The sequence below is a fragment of the Amblyomma maculatum genome, chromosome 10 (genome assembly GCF_055883805.1).
Source record: "Amblyomma maculatum isolate TAMU_Amacu chromosome 10, ASM5588380v1, whole genome shotgun sequence".
Lineage (NCBI taxonomy): Eukaryota > Metazoa > Arthropoda > Arachnida > Ixodida > Ixodidae > Amblyomma > Amblyomma maculatum.
This window is the reverse complement of record NC_139353.1, coordinates 88,676,304-88,687,901: the sequence shown is the minus strand read 5'-3', so window position 1 is coordinate 88,687,901 and position 11,598 is coordinate 88,676,304. Positions and strand designations below refer to the sequence as shown.

The window sequence follows — 11,598 nt, the reverse complement described above, 5'->3', positions numbered from 1 at the left end:
CTTGTGACAATGACCACATCCATTACCTGCTCCACTCTGCCTTGGTTTGCTCTCTCTATTAAAGGGATTAAGCACTTAAGAGCACCTTAACCTTACAGGTACTATTTATAACCCCCTCCCTTCCCTTCTAGTTTTCAATAGAGAAGGCATGCTCCTCCCGAGATTCGTGCATAACATGAGACTTAATACAGAAATATTCAGCATTGCACCCAACTTCTGCCGCAACGGGGATTGGGAAAATATTTTTGCAGGTCCTCAGTGCACAATCACATAATACTTCATTGACATAGCCTACTATATGTCACCTACACATTACTCGTGGAGTTTGTATTCTTTTTTTTCTTGAGAGAAAAGCGCTGCTCAGTCAAAAGGTACGATGCGGAGGAATGTGGAGTGAGCACTGATTCTGTGTGTTCGCAATTTTTGCTTAGCTTTCGTTCTTTTTCTTCTGGTGGTTTGGCAGGGTTGCTGATATTCGAGCGATACAAGAACTGAGCCATGAGTCTGCTTCTTCGCAGTGGGATCGTGCGTTTGCTTTCCTCATGGCATGAAAATGTGCAAGGGAACTCACCCTATGTGGGGCGGCGAACATATTTATAGTGCATGAGTTATTTGCAAACATGCACACCACACACTTGCAGTTTTGTAGTGGCGAAAAGAAATAGCTGTCAAGACTGAGAGCATCTGCTAAGGGCACATAAATGTTGATGTTTGAAATTAAGCTGCGAATTTATACAAGATGTGGCTTAGTTTATGAACAAACAATTTTTTAGCACTATAGTTGTTTCACGTAACGGGTTTAGCTTAAGGTAGAAAGGTGGCCGATTGAGCCCTGTGCTCTAACACACTGTGCACAGAAGCAGTCAAATCTTTTGTGCTCCCTATCTTCTGCTCAGGCCAAAGCAACCCATACCTTGTTGACACAAAAGTGACGTGTCTATATTATGCCTGCATATCCTGCGTGGCGTTTTTTTTTCATTTTCATTCGACTGCGAGGGAGTGAGAAAAAGGCTGCAAGGTCTTTCTCGTCTATGCGGGAAGGACGAAAGGGTGCTGGGAGGTTAGCTCTCAAAGTTTTTTAAAACGAGTGACGGCTTCAAGCTGCCCGGAGCGCTCAATAAATTGTGGGTGGGGGGAAGGGGGAGTGGAGGTAGTGGGAGGGGGTCTAGCTGTTCTCCGAGCTAAGCGCACAGCAGCATGTATGCTTCTTCCTTTTAACGCGACAGCGTTAAGGAGCTCGTGTCGCTGAAAAGCCGGTGTCGTCGGCGTCGGCGGCGTTGGCCGTGAGCGATAAATCCCGGCATGCACTCATAAATAAAAAGCAACTTTCAAGATGGGCAGGGTGGGAATCGAACCAGGGTCTCCCGAGTGTGAGACGGAGACGCTACCACTCAGCAATGAGTTTTTTTTTTCTGACATGGTATTTATTATACAAAAAGGGTTATGTACACAGACTATTTACAATTCATTCAGCCATTGCTGAGATGTACAACAGAAGACAACTTTTTAAAAGGCAGGCATAAATAAGCACCGTGTCACCAGTGGAAACTAATCAGGTTGAAAGTCATTTTCATCATAAGTGTCCTTCAGTTGCAGCATCATTCTGCTAAAATGGAGTCTAGGTGTAACAACAGGTTCAGCGTTGCGATCCGACATGCGTGTCTTCCACAAGCTATGAAGTCCAATAAGAAAAAACATGTCATATGGTTCGTAATCAGATTGTGCAACAGCAAGATACCGCACACTGTACGAATTTAGAACCAAGTCTTTCTTTAGAGTTCTTTGCAGCACATCCCAAAAAAGAATTGCGTCTTTGCAATTAATGAAACAGTGCTCAAAAGTTTCGGGCACATCACACAGACGGCAGTTTACAGAAGATACAAAAATATTTTTTCTATGGAGCCATGTGTTAACAGGTAGAGCTTCGGTGTGTAATTTAAAGAAAAAAGTTTTCGTGCAAGGAGAAATCTGCATTTTGCGCACCCTTTTTAACACATCGTGACCTTTAAAGCCAAAAGTATAAAGAACGATACAGTGGTGGCGCAAAAAGCATTGCCACCAAATCCTTGTATAGTATCTTGCGCGAAACAGAATAAAAGTACTCATTCGAGAATCGTACTGTCAAAAACCTCACCGAAGCATAAACTTTCTGCATAAATCCTAGTAACTGCGGGCGATCAGTAAAATCGGAAGAAACCAATAAGTCGGGAAGCAGATTCATGAAATTAACTTGTAGGAATGCTCTAATAATCGGATGTGAACAATCACGAGTTCGATGCTTGAAAGCGGTACAAAAGCGCTTCTAGTGAATGCGGTGTTGCCTTAGAAACGTGCCGTAGAACGTTATACTGCGGTGTATATCGGTAAATATGAGCATGTTACTTACAGAAGTCGCAGTTACATGAGTAGCGAAGTACGTTTCCGCTACATTTCTTCTGCGCTCTGAGCACATGAAGAGCCATCTTGCGGCAAACACAGAAGAACCCCTCCTCGCAATGTGCGGCGCTGCCCCAACACGTGGCGCGCCACTCGCCCCTGACGTTTCGCCGTGCCTCATCAGAGATTGCTTGGCCGTAGCGCATTGTCTTACACTCCTCGGCAGGTCGACGGGTGTTGTATTGCAGGGCCTTGCGCGCTCTCTCTTGAGACGCGTGAGATTGAAGCGGCGCCGTCTACCAGTGCCGGTAGCGCTGGGCGGTGGAACGAGGTGCAATAACGCTATCGCGTTCCACTCTTGAAGGCGAAGCTTAAGCGTCCTCCAATTTTTTTTTTACTTAGCAGTGCGGAGAGGATAAATGAATGGAGGCGGGGGGGGGGGGGGGGGGGGCTGGCCATCGCAGGTGGCGCTGTTTCAAACGAGTGACTGCCTGGAGCTGCCCTTGGCAAAGCACAGAGCACTATGCATGCTTGCTCCTTTTTTCCGTAGCAGTGAGGTGTGCGCTGTGATAGCCTGAGTGGCAGTAGAGGGAGCACTGAAGGTTTGGCTGCTTCTGTGCCCATGCACTGGGGCAGGTTTTGTACCTTAAGTTAAGCCCGCTATGTGATACAAGCCTGAATCACTTTGGGGCGTTAAACACCATAAACCAAACCTTATGTGAAACATCTTGTATACTATTTCATGGCTTAATCCAAACATCAATGTTTACGCACCGTTTAGAAGATACTCTGTCTTGACAGAATAATTTTTTGCGCCACTACAAAACTGCATGTGTATGGGCGTGTTCGCAAATAACTCAAGATCTGGTACTGAATATATGCAGCCCCACATACGGCAAGTACTCTTCCACATATTCATTACACTGCGGAGAGCAAACGCACCACCCCGGTGACATGATGCGAAAAAGCCGACTCAACTCCAGAGTCCCCGCGTCGCTTTGCATACCAGCCGCCCCACTAAACTATCGAAAGAAACAAAACGAAAGCAAAAAATTGTAAACGCACAGAATCAGTGCTCACTACATTCCCGCGCATCTCGTCTTGACTGAGCAGTGCAAATCTGTTAAAAAGTCTAGGAGATACATATATGTGTCGCATAGGCTACGTCATCCATGTGTGACGTGACTGTGCACCCAGGACCTGCAAAAATATTTTCCCACAGGAATTGCGCTATGCAGGATAGCTGATACTCTGACTTTTGCAAAGAGGCTTTGTAGATAATTGTGCCCCCATTTTCACCCTGGTCAATTCAGGAGCAAGAGGCACGTAGGAGCACAATTACCTAATATAATCTGTATGATCCTGAATGGGCCAGGGCTCCTGTGCCATTCGCAGGTCAGCGTACAGCTTGTGAGATTGATTATCGTGACAGGAAATCGGCACTTCACAAACAATACTTTCCCTTGAACTTCACTTCAACTCCATGCAGCCCTCAATGCCTGCCTTTCATTTGTTGGCAGTTAGGTGACCTTGAGGGTTCATCGACTGCCACTCAACTTCTAAACACGGGACATTATATCATTTGCTCGCTATTTGGGCTTTGTTCTGTGAGTTTATCCAGCTTTTCACAAAAGTGGATGCAGTGAGTATGCACAGATCTGTTCTGTGAAGAATTGGCTGAGTGACGGCCCAGGTCAACCCTGTTAAACCCAGAACTTCTGGCATATTGTTTCGTGGGTATAGCTTTGGCTACCCTCCTAACATCCCAGCTTTTGACACCAAGTATGATAACCATGGCCTATCACAAACTGCAATGCTGTAATTGATCATCAAATACTTTTGTGGTGCTGCAAATTTCAACTTGTCACTGCGTGGGAGCAATGTTTCAGAACCTACCTAATGCAGAGCTATGATAAACATTTGAGCACTAAGAGCAAGTTTGCTCTGCACGGTGACTTCCAGAGAAAGGGAAAGGCATGTTGCGTACATACCTTCCAACCCTTTGATTTTCCAGAAAACCAGATTTTTGACCGAACTTTCTGATTGCACGATCACTGCCCTAAATGTTCGGATAAGGGGCTTCTGCCTGCAAAGAATGGCTTTTGCAAAACCGGCACTGAGGAATCAGCAGCCACGTCTTAATTGCCAGCATCTCCATCAGAGGCTCCACTAGCACCATTGGCATCATTGGATAAGCAGGAAATCAATCAAAGCAGACTTTAGCTGAGCGAGAGTAGGTGTGGCTGGCCGCACACACAGTTGGTGTACTGCGTTGCGCAGTACGCAGCGGTGCGCAGTTAATGCAGCCACAGTAGATATCGATGCTTTGCTGGCTTCGCTTTCGATCTAAGCTAAGGGCAGCTGCTCGGTGCACTTCACGTTAAAGTGTTTCTCCAAATGTCACGCCATCTGATCCTCCTGTATTGAGCTCAGCCGCATGCCTCATCTTGCCAAGCTGCTCTATGCACAACAATGGCGTGGTTGCTCTTCTTTCAGAACCATCACAGCCAACGGTCGCAGACGACATCACGTGTAAAAGGGCTAGTAATGGTTTTGCATTAAAGACTTACAGCACTCCGATGGTGCTGAGAGAAAACTGTTGGTGGGCATGCAGATCAGTTTTGCTTTAGCTATGGAGACATAGCGAGAACACTCAGTGACGACCTGTATATATCTCGGCATACACCTTTAGACATGTATTGCACGCTTGCTGCTGCATGTGTGTATGCTCAGGATGTTTAGATTAGGAATCATCGGACACTGCCTGAAAGTGGCAGCCCCCCCCCCCCCCCTTTCAGACACGGAAACATCAAACATGGCCTCGTCATCACTCCCTGTTGGGCAGTCTTCCCATTTTTGGTCTTAGCACATACGTATAAAGGAAGCTGGGGGCCCACTAGCAGTGCAGTTGAGCCCTTGGAACAATGTGAACATTTGTGCTAGAGGCATCAATGGCTTAGTTGTCATATCAGGGTAGTACAGACGTCTTCAGACTCGCGATGGTGTCTAAGTGGCTGGTTCACTCGTTTTGTGGAAACACATTCACGGTAGGCAGAAGGCATGGCTTTTCAAGCACAGTGACCATTCTGGCTCCCAGCTTTGTTTTGTAAACAAATCAGGGAGTTCAATTTGTTTGTTTGGGTGCATACGTTGCAAAGCAGCATGCATGTTTTCTTCCCTTGCCCCTGAGCCCTGCAAGGTCAAAGAGCAAGTGTAGCAGCAACTTCAAACCAAACCTTAATAAACAAATTTGGTCCCTAAATTTCACATTTCTCAATGCATATGTCATGTTCTACATAAACTGTATCACAGCGGCAGCGAGATTGCCTGACATTAGTATTTTCAGCTGTTTTTCACAGCTGCCTTTTCATGCATCCTGGGAAACATGTTCTGCTAGCCTGTGAATATCGAGGTTGCTTCTGAACGTTCAGAGGACTTGACATTAGGGCATGAGTCTGTTATGCCTGTGGAATAGTTTTTAATTCAAATTTTGCCCTTGGGGTCGAATTCACAAACATGTCTCGACTTGACACTACCTCAGCACTATAAAGTGAAGAAAACAGTCTTTTCTACTCAAGGTTAAGTGGAGATTCTTGAATGCTTTTCAGCATTTCCTATGACTTCGTATCCTCTAAAAATATCCCTCCACTCTAGGCAGCACACATGGCATACAGGGACAAGACAAAGGCCACAACTTGGCCTGGAAAGTACATGCCACTACGTGTAACCTGGTCATTTTCTAATGTCAAGTCCTTCTGAACAACATCAACAAGCTGCCTCAAGAGTCGCAGCCGAATAGGTCGCGGCAGCCGCTTTTTGATTACGACGAATAGGCACCCGTTTGCTATGCAACATCAGTGCACATTAAAGAACCCCAGGTGATTGAAATTTTTGGTGCACTCCACTACAGCGTCTCTCATAGCCTGAGTTGCTTTATTGCAGAAAAAAGTCCCAGCCTAGTAAAACTGCTCTATTGTGGCCGATGAGACACGAACGCAAGCAGCCGGGAATGGAATTGAGTTTTATTCACCAACGCCTCGACCTATATAGCCCTTGTTTTGCGCAATATCAGATGTCAATTTAGGCTCATGCGCAAGACAAGGGCTATATAAGCAAAGGCATTCGTGAATACAACTCATGTTCCTGGCTGCTTGCGTTTGTGTTTTTCTTTGGCCACAACAGAACAAAAAAATGTTTTGCAAACTGCATGAACAAGGCAGCTGTGAAAAATGGCTGAAAACAATTCACGTCTGCCAACATGTTCTGTCATTGACATAAAGCTTGTGTAGAACAGGATTTAGGCATTGAGAACTGCTAGAATTGCTGTGAAATTGCTGTGAACTAGTTGCGTTTTTGCCCTCGGAGCGCTCGGCGGTGAGCGTTGAGCACATGTAATGTGCAAAGAAGCCTGTTGCAGCGCATGCACCCCAGCCAACAAATTTGACTTTCCAGAATCAAATGCCGCTTGTTTCCAAGCAAGCTAGGAGCTATAATCGTAAATGTACTTGACTGCGAATATCCCTGAGCCTCTCTGAAGACAGAATTGACCCCCACTCCCCACAGCACCGTGCGTCTATAGACATTCTGCACCGAGGCAATCTGCAAGCCATCGATGTGTGCGGCACAGCTGTTCCATGGCACAACTGCACCTCCGGAACCTCCCTCTTCCTATTTACAATATGCCATTCCCTACAATTGCACCACTCTTCACAGTGGTTCATTGAAACCCCTGCACATGCTTGCTGCAATTTGGCACTCAGCATGCTCTGAAATGTTGCTGAGGCATCCGGTGCCAACTTGAAATATGCCTCTACCACAGCAGTATAATGCGGTGATCAACTACAGCATTAAATGCGGCACCTAGCTGATAACAGCTATCCATGCTCATCGTCAGCTGCATGGACTTCGGGAGACTTGTCTTGGTCGTACTTCAGTATTTTCACTATTTTCGAGTCAGAATGAGGTTCCCACAGAGCCAATGCTTCAAAGAGTGGGTCTGTGAATCTTATTGTATCCGCTTTAATGAAAGGCGTTGTATGCAGTAGAATGAAGTCCGCACAGCGTGTAAACGCTACAATGCCTCAGGTTGCAAGTGGAGGTCGACGTGGCCTTATATTAGTGTCATTGCCACTTTGAAATTCGTGAGAAAACTTTAGTTTTCTCCTGCACTCGAGAAGCGATTAAAGTAAAGCTTCATTTCTAAAAAAAATGCCTCGAGGATCGTTGGGAGTAAAGGTTTCAGTCAAGGTCTCCATGCATTCTTTCCGCATGGTATTTCTCAAAAAGACTTTGTTGGAAGGAACGCTCGGTGGCCGTCATGAATTCTAACCGAGCCTTGAGTAGAGGAACAGCTGTTTCCTTGACTCTGGAGCAGAGGCAGAAGGTTGAGTCGAGGTGCATCTTCATATGATCGTATATGTAGGATTGCATAATCTTTCAGGTTTGGTTTTATTCTTTAGCCGTGTATGCTGAGCCATATCCAAGAGTGCACACTTCTCCTTCTCGAAGGCTGTTTAAATCTCCAGTTTTGCACTGCTCTCTTGACTTTGTAGTTATTGTAGCTTTTCATGAAGCGGTGTTCAAATGTCATTGATTGATAGGTGAAGAAAAGAAGCCAAAAGTCGGCAATGCCAAGGAAAGCATAGGGGATTGTACTTTGTGTGTTTTTTGTTTTTACTGAAGTAATCACACGAATTAGTAATGTAATCTGTTTAGGGGAAAGAAAAACACAAAGTAGAAGGAAAAACAACGTGCCGATGGTGGGGACCGAACCCACGACCTCCGAATATTGCGTCCGGCGCTCTTCCAACTGAGCTACATCGGCCGCTGTTCCATCTGCTACTTTCTTGGGTATTAATGTTGTCTCTATACGAACCTTGAGAGTGTCCACCAGCGCAGCTCTCAACCATAGCGGTGGACGTGTAACGTCCTGTGTTAACGCCAGCGTCACGAAGAACGAGATCAAGAGCGAGGGTGAAAGCTGTGCTAGAACCCTCTTATGGTACCTATGTCTTCAAGACTGCCAGAACTGAGACCCCCATAGGCTACAAGCAGATAAACAAAGGGAAGATGAGGGTACTCGTCGTTTTTTTTTTAATTTTTACTTCTGTAGTTACACAAATTAGTAATGTAATCTGTTTAGGGGAAAGATAAACACAAAGTAGAAGGAAAACAACGTGACGATGGTGGGGACCAAACCCACAAAGTACAATCCCCAGGGCTTTCCTTGGCCTCGCCGGCTGTTGGCTTCTTGCCTTGATGTATTATAACGAGTACCCTCATTTCCCCTTCATTTATCTGCTTGTAGCCTACGGGGGTCACGGTTCTGGCAGTCTTGAAGCCATAGGTAGCGTAAGAGGGTTCTAGCACAGCTTTCGCCCTCGCTCTTGATCACGTTCTATGTGACGCTGGCAGTAACACAGGGCATTCCACGTCCACCGCTACGGTTGAGGGCGGCGCTGGTGAACACTCTCAAGGTTCGTATAGAGACAACATTAATACCTAAGAAAGTAGCTGATGGAACAGCGGCCGATGTAGCTCAGTTGGAAGAGCACCGGACGCGATATGCGGAAGCCGTGGGTTCGGTCCCCACCATCGGCACGTTGTTTTTCCTTCTACTTTGTGTTTATCTTTCCCCTAAACAGATTACATTACTAATTTGTGTGATTACCGAAGCAAATATTAACAAAAAAAACACGAAGTACTATCCCCAGTGCTTTCCTTGGCCTCGCCGACTGTTGGCTTCTTTTCTTCATGTATTATAACGAATACCCTCATTTCCCCTTCATTTATCTGATTGATCGATAGGATATGGTTCGGAGGCCCTTGAAATATCTGTTCGACTGAGGTATTAGATTTTGTGGGGGTCTGTGCTGAACAATCTGTATGCTCGTGTCAGTTCCTGAGATTTCTGTAGTTCAGAATCGAAACTTTTTGAATTGAATTGTTGTCAAATAATAGTATAGGACCTACATGTCCCTTTCCCAAAATGTTTGGAAAGACATGAGCTGATATTTTGGATCTGAGATATAGTCCTGCTTTTTTTGCATTTTGCAGACGTCTCACAGTGAAAACCTGTATCCAAGCCCGAACCCAACAGGTCAAGAGCAGCAGAACAAGGGAACCTATATCCAAGCTCCAGCCTGGTGGACTGAAAACAGATGTTTTGTGACCGCGGTGTGTCAGCCATGCTGAGACATGGCATGAATAAAGCCAATACAGGTGACCACATGTGTCTTTTCCAAGCATGCATGCTTTACACATGAGGCATATCTCATAGGGGGCATCATCTCTGCAAAACATTTTGTCACTACTGCAGCAAACACTGATTGAGTCCTTGCCCAAGGCCTAAAGCTGGGATATTAGTATTACGCACAACACAAACATGAGGAGTGGTGTAGGAGCCTTGCAACCATGCAGAGTATCACTGTAGCATGGTAGCATTCCTATGTCAATGTCTCGTCCTCTAAGATCATACTACTGTTTTGCACCTTTGAGTCCTGAGTCTCGAACATTCCTCACGCTGTGTGCGGGTCGATAACCGCGCACAGAGTTTTGCATGTCGTACCTTTGAAGCGAAAGCTTGTCTACGCGTATCAGACTGCAGCTTCGCGTGGCTCCACATAGCCTAGTTCTGCGCATGCGTGTGACGTCACAGCCAAGGCCAGCTGTGCAGCCTCCTCGCCAAACTCTGCCAGCATTGCCTAGCAACGCTTAAGAGGTGTGCGACTCCTCCTTATAAAAAAAAAAATGTGACTCCACCGGGAATCTAACCTCCATCCCTTGGATCCCCAGCCAAGCGCTTTACCACTGTGCCACCCCCAGATCGTTAAACGCTGTTCATAATTCCGCTTGTCCACCGTGATCCAATGGCTTGGCGCCACATTTGAATGTATCAAATACTAAAATATAGTTAAGTCAGTCAATTAGGGTGCGGCAAATACATGTTAATTAAATCAGTCAAGCTGACGTCGTGCTACCTGAAGCCGAGCCAAAAAAAGGGCATAGGAAGGAATTGGGCGTGCAATTTTAAAGTACCAAAGACTAAAATAGTCAAGTCAGTCAATTAGGGTGACGTCAAGGATTTGACACGCAACCGGAAGTAAAGCCGGAAAGGGGCATAGGAGGGCGATGGCACGCAATTTGAAAGTTCCAGAGACTAAAATGGGTAAACAAGAAGTGAATTAAGCAACCAACAGTAGCATCCGTGCTTTCATATTACTCCAATGCAGATTCTGCACTGCTCTAACTTTTTACATACCTGTCATGCAACAGCACTACGATACATATTTTCAAAACATATTGATGCAAATACAAGAATTGCAACGCAGACTGAAGTCTCCAAACATAAATTGTGTGACATTACAATCCTGCTACATATTAAGGTTTGCACTTGATCAACGATGTCAAATACATGACAAGAAAGCGCAACTTCCCAATTCAACCTGCAAAGGGGACGGGCAAATCAGGTGGTGATAAACAGATTAAATTTTCGCATGCAGCAGACCTCGAAGAGCAGAAGAAAATAGGACATGAAACATCTGACCCAAAGACCAGTGGCAGCTCTTAACATACAGCGCTGCATATATACGCATTTAGGTTTGTGATGGAATTATGCAGTCATGCGTGTCATGTATGTCGTACACTTCACGTAGGCTGTACGGCCACGTTGGGTGTACGTTCACCTAGGCTGTACGTTCACGTTGGTGTACGCAGCAATAATTGCGTGCAGCAGTCTTGTACGGAATTTCGTCGTTTTGACCGTTGCCAGGCTAACTGGAAGGTCCAGTGGCAGTGTCTGCATTTAGGTGGCTGGTTAGTAGAGAGTTTCTGAAACGCGGCGCCGGTATTGTTCAAGTGCAGGGCAAGGGGATAAATGGTGTGCAGTTCCAAATGTCGTCTGAGAAAATTCAGGTGTCTCCTTCGTCCTTTCCCACGGTCAGTTGCTCTTGTAATCATCCTGATGATGAACACCTGTATTTCAGCGATGTCTGTGTCGTCCTTGTAATAGATATGGCATTTGGGGAAACAGATAAAATCAAAACAAATATGCTGTTAGCACGGCTCCCCACGCGCAGTTATCCTGTGTCATAACTCCGTCAGTAAGATCTCAGCAGCACATGTCACAACCCTTCAGGACGGTTTATATATGCTTAATACTTTTCTTTTGCAGCGAATTTTCCAAGTTTCCAAGAAAATTCAGGTGTCTCCTTCGTCCTTTCC

The 11,598-nt window shown here is 45.7% G+C and overlaps 1 non-coding gene across 1 annotated transcript; it reads right to left on the bottom strand.

Moving 5' to 3' along the window:
• Positions 1 to 8,127: 8,127 nt before the first annotated feature.
• On the bottom strand, positions 8,128 to 8,200 carry TRNAL-CAA (transfer RNA leucine (anticodon CAA)). The gene has a single exon. It is a non-coding gene; the product is annotated as a tRNA-Leu (tRNA).
• Between the last annotated feature and the right edge of the window lie 3,398 nt (positions 8,201 to 11,598).